Source organism: Episyrphus balteatus, chromosome 3 (assembly GCF_945859705.1).
Source record: "Episyrphus balteatus chromosome 3, idEpiBalt1.1, whole genome shotgun sequence".
In the NCBI taxonomy this organism is placed as follows: Eukaryota; Metazoa; Arthropoda; class Insecta; order Diptera; family Syrphidae; genus Episyrphus; species Episyrphus balteatus.
Genome location: NC_079136.1, coordinates 68678318 through 68693366, shown reverse-complemented (window position 1 = coordinate 68693366; position 15049 = coordinate 68678318). Strand labels below are relative to the sequence as shown.

Below are 15049 nucleotides of genomic sequence, written 5' to 3'. Positions count from 1 at the left end.
AAATTCAAGGAAAGTCATTTTCCTGATTTATAAAATAAAAAGATTTTTTCAGGAGTACTATCGTTTGTGAGGAGTTGGCAAACGGTCCATTTGTCAATCCGGAGATAAGAAGAAACCAATCTTTGTTGTTTAAGGTGCATTTTTTTACTGAATACATAACGAAGCCAATTGACTTTTGTTGATAATTTTTTGACCGTTAACACTTTTAGTGAATTGCTAGTCTGTGTGAGCTTTTCAGGGTTAGAATCATATTGGTAGATGTCCCTATGTCAATAACCTTTTGCGTAAATAATATCAGTTTGTGGCAAGAATTACAACTAAAGTTGTCGTCATCAACTCAGCATTTTGGTAATAAATTTTAATGTAAATATTCGTAAACGTTCTTAATTCGAAATATTTACCAAGCTGCTTTTACTCAATACTTTGACATTGAAATTTTGGTCTCGGCGCGTGCAAAATTCAAAGATATCAAGTTCCGATTGGAAGTCTCTTTACTTGTCAATAAAATTCCAAATTTTAGCATTAAAAATACATTGGTTAAGAACTAAATTAATGTCTTAAAATTAATCTTAGACATATATTTTTTAGCAAGACCTTGTTATGCACTTAGGTGCATAAGGTGGTCTTAATTCTTCAAACTTCAAAGATTGTTTAGATCTTCAAGATAAAATGCAAGTTACACAAACCACTTGCAACACAAATAGCTTTAGTCAAGAATGAATAATGTACCTATCTCAAGTGTAGATTCCTTTGTCTAATTGGATTTCAAATGGATAAACGTTGTTTGCAATTTCTTGTAGCCTTTTTGTTTTTTTCTTGCAAAAGTCTTATAGTTAAGCTCAAGAGAGTATGAACTTGTTAGCTGACACAAATGAATATTTTTATTTAAAGCTCTCAATGAAGCAAGTGCACACTAAACTCGATTATTCTCTGCCAGTCTTTAATACTTTATGCTCGCTTTAAGATATTCGTAAAGGTAGGTATTTATTTAACTCAGAATAAGAAGATAAAGAAAAAAAAAAAAACAAACGAGTTTAATTTTCGAAGGAATTCGATATCTTCGAGGTCATTTTCAAAAATCAAAGTACCGAAAGAGATAAAGATTATGAAAAAAAGCCTCAGGCCATAATACACACACACACATGCAATAAGACTAAAACCCTAGAGCTATTCTTTTTAGCATCGAGACAAGACAGCAAGACACAATAGCCTCCTATTTTGTACCATAAAAGTGCCAAGTGAAGAGGAATGAAAATAATTATTTCATGGCCTCGCTTGTCCCAAGATTGTATATTGGACGTATGTGTATCTACATCTCTTTCAAAGCTTGAAAAATGAGTACATTTGTGATGAAGTGATTTGCCATACGTGAGCATATCTTCGGTATTTTTTTTGTTGGTTGTATTAAAAAAAAAACAATCCCTGTCCCTTTTTCCTATTAATGCTTACATTTTTTTTTAGGTATAATGAAAATTTGGTGACCATATTTTCTCTAGTTATTTTTTTTTAATAAAATTATATGTCATTAAGTAGTTCCTTGTTAGATATCAGTCTGCAATGTCTTTTACTACAGCAATTAAAAATCTAGCCTGTTCTATAGAAGGAAAAAAAAAATTACGAGATTTGATACAAATATTTGTGTTTTTGTTCTTAAAAAAGATTTTATTTTCAATAAAAAGGAGCATTTGGTCACCATAAATATATCATCCATTCTAGATATTATGAAGATGAATGAATTTTGTCTAAAGAAGATAAAGATGTATGGATGGTAAAAGTTCAAGTGTCTGAGCCTTTGGGATTTACAGGACGAACCTTGTCTATGAGAGTATTTCATCACTTTAGCAGTTTTTCTTTTCTTTTTTCAATTTTGTTTTGTGATTTGTCGCCGTTCATAAAGTTTTCATCAGGTATGAACATAATTGAATTTCTTTTTTTTTATTATTATTTTTTGAATTGAGATTCTTAAGTGCATGAGGATAGAATGATGAATTTAATTTTATTTGAATGTTTAGTTTTTTTAAATGGGTTTCGGAAAAGGGAAATCTTCAATAGAAGTACAAAAAAAAATAATTATTACACAAAAATGTAACATTTATTGAATTTTGTGAAAAAAAACATAAACCAAATATTTTAAGTATGGTTAAATTAGAAACGAAAGTGTCGACTTGAAAATATGAAACTCAATTAATATGTTTTAAATTTAATTCGACTTTTGATTGTTTATTCCATATATGTTTAATTTCCAAAAGAACTAAAATTTCTATTAAGAACTGTGATTAACACAGAAAGAAGTTCGATAGGGGTTAAGAATGCCGATTATTTTGCGAAAATATGTATCTATACCGGTAGAACCGGGTGATTTTGGCCTGGCGGGTGACTTTGACTTTGACATGGACACTTTTTTAAAAAATTGTTAATTTATGAAGGACTTGTTTGATTTTTTCCAAGTTTCTTTGTAAATTCGTATAATTTGATGAATTCAAAAGTGATCATACTAGCTTTATTTAATTAAAATTAGATATTAATTTATACTAAAATTTAGTTTTCTTAAAAATGCTAAAAAAAAAATCACCTGAAAATGTTGGATGGTTTGAACATGTTGCAGAAATAGGATTGCAAAATGACTTTAACTCCGATATTTGTATTGTTTTGCAAGTTGAATTACTTTTATTCTACCCTTGCAACTATTTCATAAAAATTAATTTTAATTTTTTTATAACAAATGCCATATGGTAGGGTGACTTTGGCTGGCATATCGGGTGACTTTGGCCGGGTGGCCAAAGTCACCCTCTTAATTTTTGCACTAGACTTTGTTTTTATATATTGGTATATATTGACAAAACTGATATTTGGCAATATAATTAAAATGTTATCAGATCATACATATCAACATTTGGCAGCTCAACCACTAGACGTAACCTTCTTTCGGCCTCTTAAAATATTATGGATGAAGACCTTAACAGCGTATAAGATGGCAAACTCGAAAACAAAACAGTGCCGAAAGATGTGTTTCCTAGGCTTCTAAAATAACATTTTACTTCGGCTGCATCTTAAATGTTGATAACGATGAGGTTACAGTGTCATTCCTGCGAAGAGGTGCTGGGTACAGCTTCAGAGAAAAAAGACGTTGCACAAGTCACCAAAAGTGATCTGGAGAAGAAACTTCCTGTTCCAATGGTTGACCGCAGAGAGAGACTATTTTTTTCCATATCCTTTGAAGGATATCAAAATTTATGCTAATTTTAATTTTTTGTTTTTTTTTTTTAATCAAATAAAAACCCGACAATTCTGTTTACGAAAATAAAAAAAAAATACCCACATGTTTTAAAAAATCTGCTCTTTCATTTGGGCTGGGTTAGAATGACGTGCTACTTGTAGTTGAACTGGAAATATAGCAAACGTCCTACCGGCCAAAGTCACCCGGAATGGAGGGTGACTTTGGCCACCCATATTTTGGCATTTATCTAAAGAACTGTTGGACAGATTTCTTCAAGATAAATCATACCTATAGAATGAGCGAAGTAGGTAAATTGGTTGAAATCTTCATTAAAAAAAAAATTATTGCAGAAGTTATTCACATTTGAATTTGAAAACGTGCCAAAGTCACCCGGTTTTACGGTACTACTTTTTAATAGAATCTACATTTCTACATACATAAGGATATTTCTTCCTGTGTCACCGACACACTCGCTCAATCTAAAAAAACTGAGGTGAAGTCACTCTCGGCATCTATTTTGTATGAACTCTTTACCAAGTTTTCGATTTAGTTTCCACTTCGAAATGAAAACATTTTTAAAAACTCAAAGACGAGGTAATCCTGCAGTGAACAACTGCCAATGAGTTAACTCTTGCTTAATTTCTTTTGTAAAATTAAATAATTCGGAGTTAACACATAGTATTTAAAATAAAATACATTAGCAGATTCCAAGTTCAAAGTCAAATTCTTGACCATTTATTATTATTTATTTTTTTTTCAATAACATCATCAATTGTTTATTAAAAATCTGTCTGAAAATCAATCAAACTGATTTTGATACATAAATGGGTTTAATTGAAGAAATAAAATCTGGACTGGTCATTTCAATAAACTCTGACAGCAGCTTTCATCTGTTTGATTTCTTAATTAATGTCGGAATTCCGACAAACTACCTACTAAATGGTTTTCGTTTTTTTTTTCTTTAATTCTTTTGAAACATTAACAAATCGCAGATGTTAAGAAAATAAATACAAAATTTTCTGTTTGATCTGTTTTTTTTTTTTTTTTTTTTTGGAAAAACAAACAAAAATAAAGATTGTAAAAAAAACTTTGCACACTCTTTCAATATACGGGTCGGTAAATAAAATCCATTTTATTACCTGAACATGTTTTGTAAATTCGCGTCTGGTAAAGCGTTTCTTTTTATATAAATAATTTGATTATTCCTATATTATAAAGCCCTTTTGTCAGAAATGAAGAAAGGAATTCCATTCGCCTTTGCAGTTCAAGGCAGATCAAATAATGGCGTACATAGTCATTTAAACAACCGAAGACGACTATCATTTTGGCACCCTGGCAAAAGTGTAAGAAAATCAAGACGAAGAGAAGGAGAGTGAATACAAAGGCTATTTGGTTTTGTTACGATTTTTTTCTTGCACTTGAATAAAAGAAAATTTAAGCAGAACAAAATAAAATATACAAAATAAAGTGTCTAACTGGGTTGCTTGTTCATACTGTTCAAAAATTTGAAGTTTTTGGTCTTTTAATATTGTTATTGTTGATCAAAGAATCACTTGGTTTAATGTTTGTAGAAGATTCTGAGCCAATCAGTGAGAAATAAAGAAAAGACAATTCGTCGTTCAATAAAGAAGAAGTGAGAAATCGCTTTAAATTTAAAATACTGCCCTCTCGTAAAATCTATTTGTCTTACTTTTTTTTTCAAGAAGGCTTAACTTGCCCTTTAAAAAATAATTTTCCTACTCATATACTTCAATAGCAAACTAAAAAAAAGAAAAGATCAGAAAAAAATCAGCCAAGGCTGCTTTAAAAAAAAACTCAGAAGCATACATAAGTATACCCTTCGTTTGCGTTCCATAAAGTTATTTTCATTTCTTTATTTTTTTTTTTTGTTAATTCACCAGCGCATGATTGTTGTGCACGAATGTTGTTGGTCTTCCTTCAGCCAGCACCAACATAATGTATAAAGGCTTGAATGTTAGCTTAGAACTTTGATTTTGCAAAACGTATTCTGATTAAGCGCCGTCACGTCTGGCTGACGGTGCAATTTTATTATTATTTTTCTTTATTTCTTTTAATTTGTTATTGTTTTTATGTTGAAATATATTTTTTTTTTTTGTTACAAATTAAATATGCAACCATAGGCAGAATATTATAATAGTTCTATAGCTTGTTAAAAAGCTAACAGTGAATCATTATATAGACAGTCGAGTCGTCGTTGTCGACAGAGAGCATATTCATTTGCATTATAACCAGAACTACGATGTGCATCGTCATTAGACATGCAGCGTGATTTGGTTGTCATTATGTGGCAACTATAATATGATTACTTTGGGTTTTTGTAAAACTTTTTATTGTTGTTGCTTTAATCAATAAAAATTAATTCAAAATTGTAATTGGGGTCAATGACTGTAATTTTGTATTTTAATTGGGAAACGCGTGTAAGGTATACACTTGAAATGAAGGAATGTTAATATGAATGCAATTAATTTTCTCCAAGTGCAAGATTGAGATTCATATTATGTATGTATGTATTTAGAAGATGCGGCCTATTAAAAAGTAATTTTATTTTGAAAAGATTTACTAGAACTGTGCAATAAAAAACAAATATAGGTACACTACACAAAATAACGATTAGTCTTTAAATGAACCAACTCTAACACTCGTTGAATTTTTCTGTTTGACGTAATTCTTAAATTGGTGCTAATTCCACGGGCCAAAAGTCCATAATGGACTACTGACTAACTTGGGTGGGTTATAAGTCCAGAAATCAACTATGGACTTACAACCCACCCAAGGGTGTCAGAAACCCACAAAAAAGTTAGCCAGAACTCCATAATGTCGAAAAAGATGTGGAAGGTGCTTAAGGAATATTAATTTGTAAAGAATGTTAAAACGTTCATTTTTTTTTTCAACAATATTTGTAAATTGATTTTTTATTTTTTTTTTATAATTTTTTTTTTTTTTTTTTGAAAATTTTATGTTTTTTTCTTAACTGACTCGAGTTTTGTTTGTAAAGCTTATTGAAGTAATTTTGGAAAACTCGCACAAAGCCAAGAAGAATAAAATTTTGTTCAAAAGACGATTAGTTTGGAGTCTCATAGTGATAATCGCCACTTATTTGGGGAACTATCTCGCAAACAAAGCGGGCTAATTTATTATCACATTGAGAATAAAAACAAATAAATCCCAATTAATTGGCGCAAATCGAAGTGGAAAAAAATTTGCTCACATGAGAATCTGTTTAAATTGCAAAAGCCAAATGCGAAGCGGAAAAAAATTTTGCCCACGTGAGAATCAATTGAGCAAATTTTTTTCCGCTTCGCCTTTACCGAGTTATAACATAAACATCTTTGGTGTGCGGCATTATCATACAATTGCCAAAACTGAATTTATTAATTTAATGTATTCAATGTTTATTCAAATGTTTTTAAAAGCTTTTGAATAATTGTATATTTATAAATGTTGAAAATTGAAGTAAAACCAATTTTTGAAAATTGGTCTTATTTCACTTGGACTAATTTCATGACACCAATTGAAAATTTAATGAAGAAACTTTCGAAAATTGACGATTGGTCCAGTTTTGAATACTTATTAAAGTAATTTTCTAAAATTCACTCGAATTTAAAAGATATTTGATCGCTTTTTTTTATAATTGTTTTGGAGAGATATTGCGAAGAAAATTAGAATATGAGAACTCAGCCGCATTATGAATTTTTGCTTTCCTAATTGGTTATAAATTTGTAATCGATGGCCCAAAAGTCCACTGGAATTTTGTGTAAACTTTTGGCCCACTTGGGTGGGTTCTAAAAATTGATTCGCTTAAAATTGGGCGCTAAAAAAACGCAGTTTTTTGAAAATCGATTTTTGACAGATTAAGTCAGGAACGTTTTTGAATTTATTTACATTGACAGTTTGGTCTTTGTTATAAGTAAAAGTTCAAAATTAAAACGATTGTTGGCTCAAAAAATGGTTGAAAGTCAAAATAAATAACAACTGTTCAGTTCCCTATTCAATTAGATTTAAACACAAATGGAGATATATGGGTTTCGAAAAGAAAATAGCAGGAAAGAGTACACTGATAATAATTCTGCAGTACTTTTGAAGACAAACTTTGGAATTACCAATACCAAAAAAAATTTGTTTTTAAAGTTGTGATTATTACAGTTTAAATTTTTTTTATTAATTTTAAATGTTTTTGTATTAAAAAACCTTTATTTGAATGCTAATTTAATTTAAAAGCTAGCCACCTAAATCATAACTCTGCCTTGGTAAGAATTGAAATTAAATACTTGTCTTCTTTTTTTGTGATGCAAGAATATTAAAAATTGAAATGAAATCTGCAAGAAAAAATATCCTTAATTAATATGACGTAAGTAAATAAATGTAAAGTATAGAATGCCAAGACGACGGTTTTGAGCAAAAAATATTTCTATTAGCATTCATTACAAATTTTTGTTAGGTACGCATTATATTTAAGATTATCGTCAGTTACGAGCAGAGTGAGATTTGCTTAAAAAATTTTCTTCATATCTGTTGTTCTAATTCGCTCACAATATTAAGAATTTGTACAGTTTGTCAACTTAACCTTTTTTCATTTCAAGAGTCGTAAATCATTAAGTTTGTCTTACTTATAAGTTTTTTTTTGTTTGAACCAAAAATAAACAAAGAATTATTCTGCATCTTATTTCAATAGACTTTATAGAAGCTTTTGAGTACAACAGACACAAAAAATAAGTAACATGTTTCACGTAAAACAAACATTTACTTTTAAATCAAATACAAAATCTTTCTCTCTTTGATACACTGCCGCTCATCTGAATAGGTTCACATTTTAGTTCATTTAAAATTTGGCCTGTCTTGGTATTTAATGCTATGGCACATCTTTTTTATGTATGTAACGAGAGAACATCTTTATGCGCTTAGTTTAGGGGAAATAAAATTGTCTTGGGGCCTACCGTTCTTCTCACACGGTAGCTAGACCAAATCTAGTCATAAAATCAAGCATATTTTTTGGCTCATCTGAATAGGTTCAAAAGCAAAAATGTTAATAAATGATGAGTTGCATGGGTCTGTTGGACTCAAAATTGTGTCTGTGAATAAATCTGATTGTGTATAACCTGTAAGGATGAAAACGGGTCGTGAAAAATCTTTAGGCGCGGAAAAAATGTGGAAAATAAAAGAAGAATTTGAATTAGACTGAAACCAACGATGCATTGGGACAAAAACAAACACAAGTTAAAATTTAGGAAGCAGTTATTTGCGCAATATCCAAGGGTATAGAAACAACATTAAAAGTCGATGTAACTCAGTCACAACATGGGCCGATAGATGTGCAATGATCAGAATAGCATGACTTCGAGCTAAAATTTAAGCTGAAAACCGGTATAAAATGCAGTTTAACGACGGCAAAACGGGTTGTCAGAAGTGGTAAACATTTGAGGAGAACAAAACCTCGCAAAAATTACCACTTTACAAACCACGAACAGAAACTCACCTCCAATAGTAAAAAAAACTCTGTTTGAAATTGCAGATAAAAAGTTTTGTATGAGGAAATAGCAAATTCGACTTTCACGACAATTTTTTTTTTTATTGGAGGTGAGTTTCTGTTCGTGGTTTGTAAAGTGATAATTTTTGCGAGGTTTTGTTCTCCTCAAATGTTTACCACTTCTGACAACCCGTTTTGCCGTCGTTAAACTGCATTTTATACCGGTTTTCAGCTTAATTTTTAGCTATTCATTTCATGCTATTCTGATCATTGCACATCTATCGGCCCATGTTGTGACTGAGTTGCATCGACTTTTAATGTTGTTGCTATACCCTTGGATATTGCGCAAATAACTGCTTACCAAATTTTAACTTGTGTTTGTTTTTGTCCCAATGCATCGTTGGTTTCGGGCTAATTCAAAGACTTCGTTTATTTTCCCCATTTTTTCCGAGCCAAAAGAATTTCCACGACCCGTTTTCATCCTTACAGGTTATACACAATCAGATTTATTGACAGACACAATTTTGAGTCCAACAGACACATGCAACTCAACATTTATTAACATTTTTGCTTTTGAACCTATTCAGATGAGCCAAAAAATATGCTTGATTTTATGACTAGATTTGGTCTAGCTACCGTGTGAGAAGAACGGTAGGCCCCAAGACAATTTTTTTTCTCCTAAACTAAGCGCATAAAGATGTTCTCTCGTTACATACATAAAAAAGATGTGCCATTGCATTAAGTACCAAGACAGGCCAAATGTAAAATGAACTAAAATGTGAACCTATTCAGATGAGCGGCAGTGTATATCTTTAAATACATACGAATGTTGCTATTTTCCTACCTCTCCATTTGTAGTCTTTAAAATATATTATGTACATATCAAAATGTATAATCATTCGTGCTTGCTAACATTTATACCCGGAAAGAAAATATACTGCAACTCATGCATGCAACAAAAAACACACTAAACGTATAATAAAATACAGACTCTATAGACGTATCTACTCTATAGAGGTACAATCCAACTGGTAGACCGGCCGGCATGGATTTGGCGCGGCAGAAAAACACTGCAGCAAAATTATTATCTTTGCCTGGAGTCTAAAAATTTCACCCAGTTGACCAAAAACACAAAAACAAAAAATTCAAAAACAAAAAATTCAAAAACAAAAAAATTCTGTCCACTTTATGGTATTTATAAGCCCCCAGTCAGCCACACCAGCCAGATGACACCGAACAACCTAAATTAGCCATAGCAGCTCTCGTTCCATGTCCATTATTTTGGCATGAGATTCACCTTTTGTGAGAATGATGATGCTCCTGCTTCTGCTTCTACTGGATGCTGATGATGCATGCCGCCTGACATGCTTCTGCGAGTCCGGTATACCAGATACTCGACTCACTTAAATATGTGTGCATGACGACAAGAAATCCCAACTCTTCTACAAGAAGCATGATCTTTTTGGTTATGGTTATATTCTGATGATGATGATACTTTTCTGATGCTGGTGGTGCTGCTGGTAGTAAGGTACCCTACCAAATATCCATAAATCATCTTAAATTTTCCGCAATACAAGACACATTCTAGCAAAGCAATGGTGGCCATATCATTTTGACACATCTTTGCTGCAATCAAGAGAAACCGTCACACAAGCTGACTGCTGCTGTTCTGTTTCGGGATGCAGATCCGCATCTGGCTCTGGCTGGGTATAATATTTTTTCTCCAAAAAGGCTGATGATAATGGTTCAAAAGAAAAGGTTGCCAGATAACTTAGTAAGAGAAAAGATGAATTAGATTAATGTGAAATTCAATGGTGTTTTAAAACGATGGGAAATACTTTTTTGTATTAACTCAACTTAATTTTTAATCAAAATCTTAAGCAAATAAAATTCAAGGTAGAATTTCAAACCAAAATATTCCTAGAATTCTATTCGATTTTTATAGAATTTTATTTCCGGAAATACTGTTAAGTGGAAACAAATGCTGGCACGAATTCGTCCTTCGATTGGAAAATAAGTTGTAAATTCAATAAGAACTCGTAAGATCTATCAAAATTTAATGCAGATAACTTCAAAAGAACTACTCAAAGTATCGTTGGTGGATTTGATGTTTAACTATTATTCGAAATGATTTTGAGTTGAAGATGAACATTTTTAAATCAATGTGGAAAAAAGGTTAATTTTTGATGGTTTCGTATCTTAGACTCACATAAATCAAAGTAGTTCAACTTTGAAACAAAGACGTTTCAACTTCAATTTATTTTTTCCCTCAGTGTTATGATACATGATTTCAGTGTATTTTTTAATGCTGTTTCTAAATCTTTAAAAAAAAAGTGCACTTTTTAAACTTCAAATTGAAATAGATAATTACTGAGAGGATTTTCAAAATTGAATTTTGCGCAAAAAATTTGGTTTTGCAAAGCTATAATTTCGAGAAGAGAAAAAAAATTTAAAATGCAACTTTTTGGTTAACAAGAAAACTGATCAAGCTACAAAATCCAGGTTTTCCCGTTTCATCTGAGCTTAGATTTACTTCAAATTTCTGCAAAAAAACATGCACTTTTTTGGATTTTGAGAGCTTTGTTTCGAGCTTACTTTTTTAAACAAAACTTTTAAAAAGTGTTGGAACTACGTAATTGGATTTTGTAATAAAAATGTTGTTTTCAAAAGTTTCAATTAGGTACTTGCAAAAGAAAAAAACTTAAAAAAGTTATTTTTTTAAAATGTATCCACTTGACTGATCAAACCGAAGTGCACTTTTGAAATTTTAAGTTGAAATAAAAAATTAATTAGGTAAGATTTTGGGCATAAGAAAATAATAATTTTCCTTTTTCGTTCGCTAACTTCAGTCTTATTTTAGAGGAATTTTAAATAACAAAAAAAGCTGTTGAGGCTTTTTAACAGCAGAATTAAACAGCATTTAAAAAGCTACAAATTTGGAGGTCAACCTTACCTAACTTTAGACTTATTTTGGCGGAAAATTCAATAAATCAAAAAATATGCGAGCAACAAATTTTTAGTTGGCGCAAAAAATTATCATTTAATTGGCAAAAATTAATGAGATAAGTTTTTTTTTGATTCCGTCACAAAGTGTAAGCCAAAGTAATTGACGTGTTTAACACTATGTTAGGATTTATTATCCAAAACTCAAAAGAATTTAACAGATCCTTTTACTCTTCGAAGCCTTTTTTCGTATATATCAGATCGTCGTTGGAATATTGCATTGTAATTTGCGATCCATTTTATAAAGTTCATTTTTAGAGAATTGAACAAAATAAATTTCTCGTAAAGTAGGTCTAGCGGATTATTTGGAATATCCGTATCCAAACTTTAAAGGACAAAAAGTCAACTGAATTTTTTACTTGCATGCAAGTTTTTAAACTTTAAATTCTTATTGAATTTTACGATGCATTAAACTATCAAATACCTATCTTGGCAACCATCTAGCCTAGCATTATTAGACTCGGTTAAGGCTATTTTTCAATTTGCAACATTTGTCGTTTTGCCTGTTGCGGCTGCTGTTGTAAGTCATTAGCACGTTCTTTTAGTTAAAAAAAAAATGAACAAAAATAACGAAAATAAACGAGACTGCAATCACAGTGCGCAGTGTTTAATTATTCCGACAGAGTGCATCCGCGAGCTAAGTCTCTAGTCCCGTAGCGATAGTAGTTCGTGCATGAGTTTTGAAAAAAAAAAAAAAAATAGTAAGAAAATATTTCCATCTCTAAGACAAGCATTTATAAAGTTCATTTTTTCTTTCTGGGTCATTAGAAAGATGAATGAAAAACTACAAAAAAATATATAAAATAAAAAACAAACGGTACAAGACCGAAAAATTTTATTTCATGTTAATTGTATTGATGATGCTTATCATCATAATACAAAATACCTACTTTGCACTCAGCGGGGGAAACAACTTAAAAAGCAATCAATGTTTTTATTGGATTGTTGGCAATGTGTCTGGCTTCATGTAGAGAGTCAACGTTTATCTCGCAACATCCAGGAGATTCCTGTAATTTTTTTTATTTTTTTTTTGTTTTTAAATATTTCCGACAATGCATCAGGGCACACAACAACTCAACAAGGAATTTATGATGATTTCGATGATCATCTTTGTTTTATATTATTTTTTTTTTTTTTTAGTTAATTCATATGAAGAAGGATGCAAGCAGTTTTGTGAAACCTTTAATTATGCTAAATATATGTATTTAAGTCGTCTCAAGGTTGGGCCTCCACATCATCCTCAATCTCATCCGGAGAATCTCTGAATTGTTTCCCTCTTTAAAAAGGTTATAATTTGCATTCTTTGATGTTGCAGTTTTATGGTTTCGTTATATGATGTCATTCTGCAGAAGTTCTTATATAACGAAATGAATGAATGGTGGATGGGTTGTAGACTTGTTGAAGTGTATAAGATAAAAGAATAAATTAAATTGAAACTTTTTTGTCACTTCATTCATTTTTTTCCATTTTCAAAGGAGTTGTTCAGAAATCTCAAAAGGTGTAATAAAATGCTTGTTATCTTGGTAATTCATGTTTTAAATTGACTTTATTACACCTGCATTACTCTTTTCAAATATTCTATACTCGTTTTCTTAGTCAAGATCACATCTTATCTCCATTCAGGTTTAAATCTTATAGAGCAGGGAACTAAACAGTTTTAGGATATTTTAGCTTCCAACCAAGTTTTTTCATTCACACTTTTAAACAAAAGATCAAACTGTCAATGTCAACACATTAAAAGACGTTCCCGAAATAATCAATATAAAAAAAGTATTTTCTTGGAACAGCATTGTTTTAGAGCCAAAATAAAACTAATTATACGAAGTATCTAATTCTTCAACATTTTGGGACCATAAACCATAAAAAGACTCAAATGAACTTACTCTAATTTAATAATATAATTGTGGTTTCGTATTATAATTTTAAGAAATCTTTTTGTTTTCATTTACTTATCATTATTTTTTTAACTTAAATGACAATTATATCTAAATAAAAAAAAAAAGAAGATTTCTTGGAAAAAGAATTCTCAAAAAGTAGAAATATGAATCGGTTTTTAATGTTTAACTAAAAATTAATGTATGTATAAATCTTGTTTCTGTCAATTTTTTTTTTGTTTGTTGAGTATTTTTTCATAATCATGCGAAAAGTGAAGAACGACAACTTTTCATAACTATCAAATTCCTGTCTCATAAATTATTTGACAATTTTGAAGACTTGTCGGAAAATATGTGACACAAATTTGAATTGTTAAAAAATTTTTTAAAGAATTGTCACGAATTTTCCACACAAATTACAATTTTTCAAGATAAATTAAGTTTCAGTGAAGTGTTAACAAGGAAATGACAAACGACTCAAAAGCTTAAATGTTATTTCTTCAAGTGAAAGTGTTTAAAATAAAATGCACGACTGGGGTCGCACGTACTTGCTCTTGCAGTTCAAAGCACTTTTATGTTAGTCTACTTGTAGATTTTAAAAGCTGGATCTAAATTTAAAAAAAATTGATATTGGGGAAGAGCCGACATTCAGGGCAAAATTTTGTTAAATGAAAAAAAAAAAATTTGTTTTGTTATTTGACTTTTTTGAGAAAAAATAAAAATGCATATGATACCCACTTTTTCGGAATTCTCCATCATCGTAATGTTGGTTTTGATTAAAACCTCAATTTTTTTTTTCGATACGAAACCAATACTTGCCCTATAGAGCAAGTAAAAAGAGCTTACAATGAAAGATTTTACTAAATCAAATGTGCCGTTGTTTCCATGGACCCTTCAATTGATACCACTGGTCTGCAAAATTTAACTTTTTTTTTTCCTTCAAATAATTTTTTGATATTATAAAAGATTACATTTTCCTGAATCTAAATCTGGTATCAGAAAAATTCTATCAGGTACCATTTTTGTAAAAATGATTTTTGAAAAATGTGGGTAGTTTCTAAAAAATCACCCTTTTAGATTCATTTGAACTTGTATAAAATTAAAACTATTTGTCACAATGACCTCAAATTTGGAGGACTTATTCCTCATAATATAACATTGACACCAAATATGTCCTTTTACATTAATGTTTACTCATATTTTAAAATACTGATTGACAAAAAAAGCAGAAATATGGAAATCCTTCACTTTTTAGTAAATCCTACATGAACAAAAACACCTTAATTAAGGAAAATGTAAAATATCAACGCCCATTTTATTTAAAAAGTCAAATATGTAAAGAAAACCATTAAAAAATACATTAAACAAAATTTTTACGTGTTTTGTAATTGTATATACTATGTTTCTAGTTAGAAATATCTTATTTGTAATATAAACCATTCGGTAAACTGCCTTGTAAAGCTTTAGATT

General features: G+C 30.4%; 1 protein-coding gene and 1 long non-coding RNA gene across 2 annotated transcripts in view; one reads left to right on the top strand and one right to left on the bottom strand.

Moving 5' to 3' along the window:
• Positions 1-15049, bottom strand: part of LOC129916964 (serine-rich adhesin for platelets) — a 114629-nt gene that overhangs the window by 29069 nt on the left and 70511 nt on the right. The gene's annotated exons all lie outside the window — the stretch shown is intronic.
• LOC129916965 (uncharacterized) lies at positions 4274-4721 on the top strand. The gene is made up of 2 exons (XR_008772570.1): positions 4274-4379; positions 4436-4721. It is a non-coding gene; the product is annotated as an uncharacterized LOC129916965 (long non-coding RNA).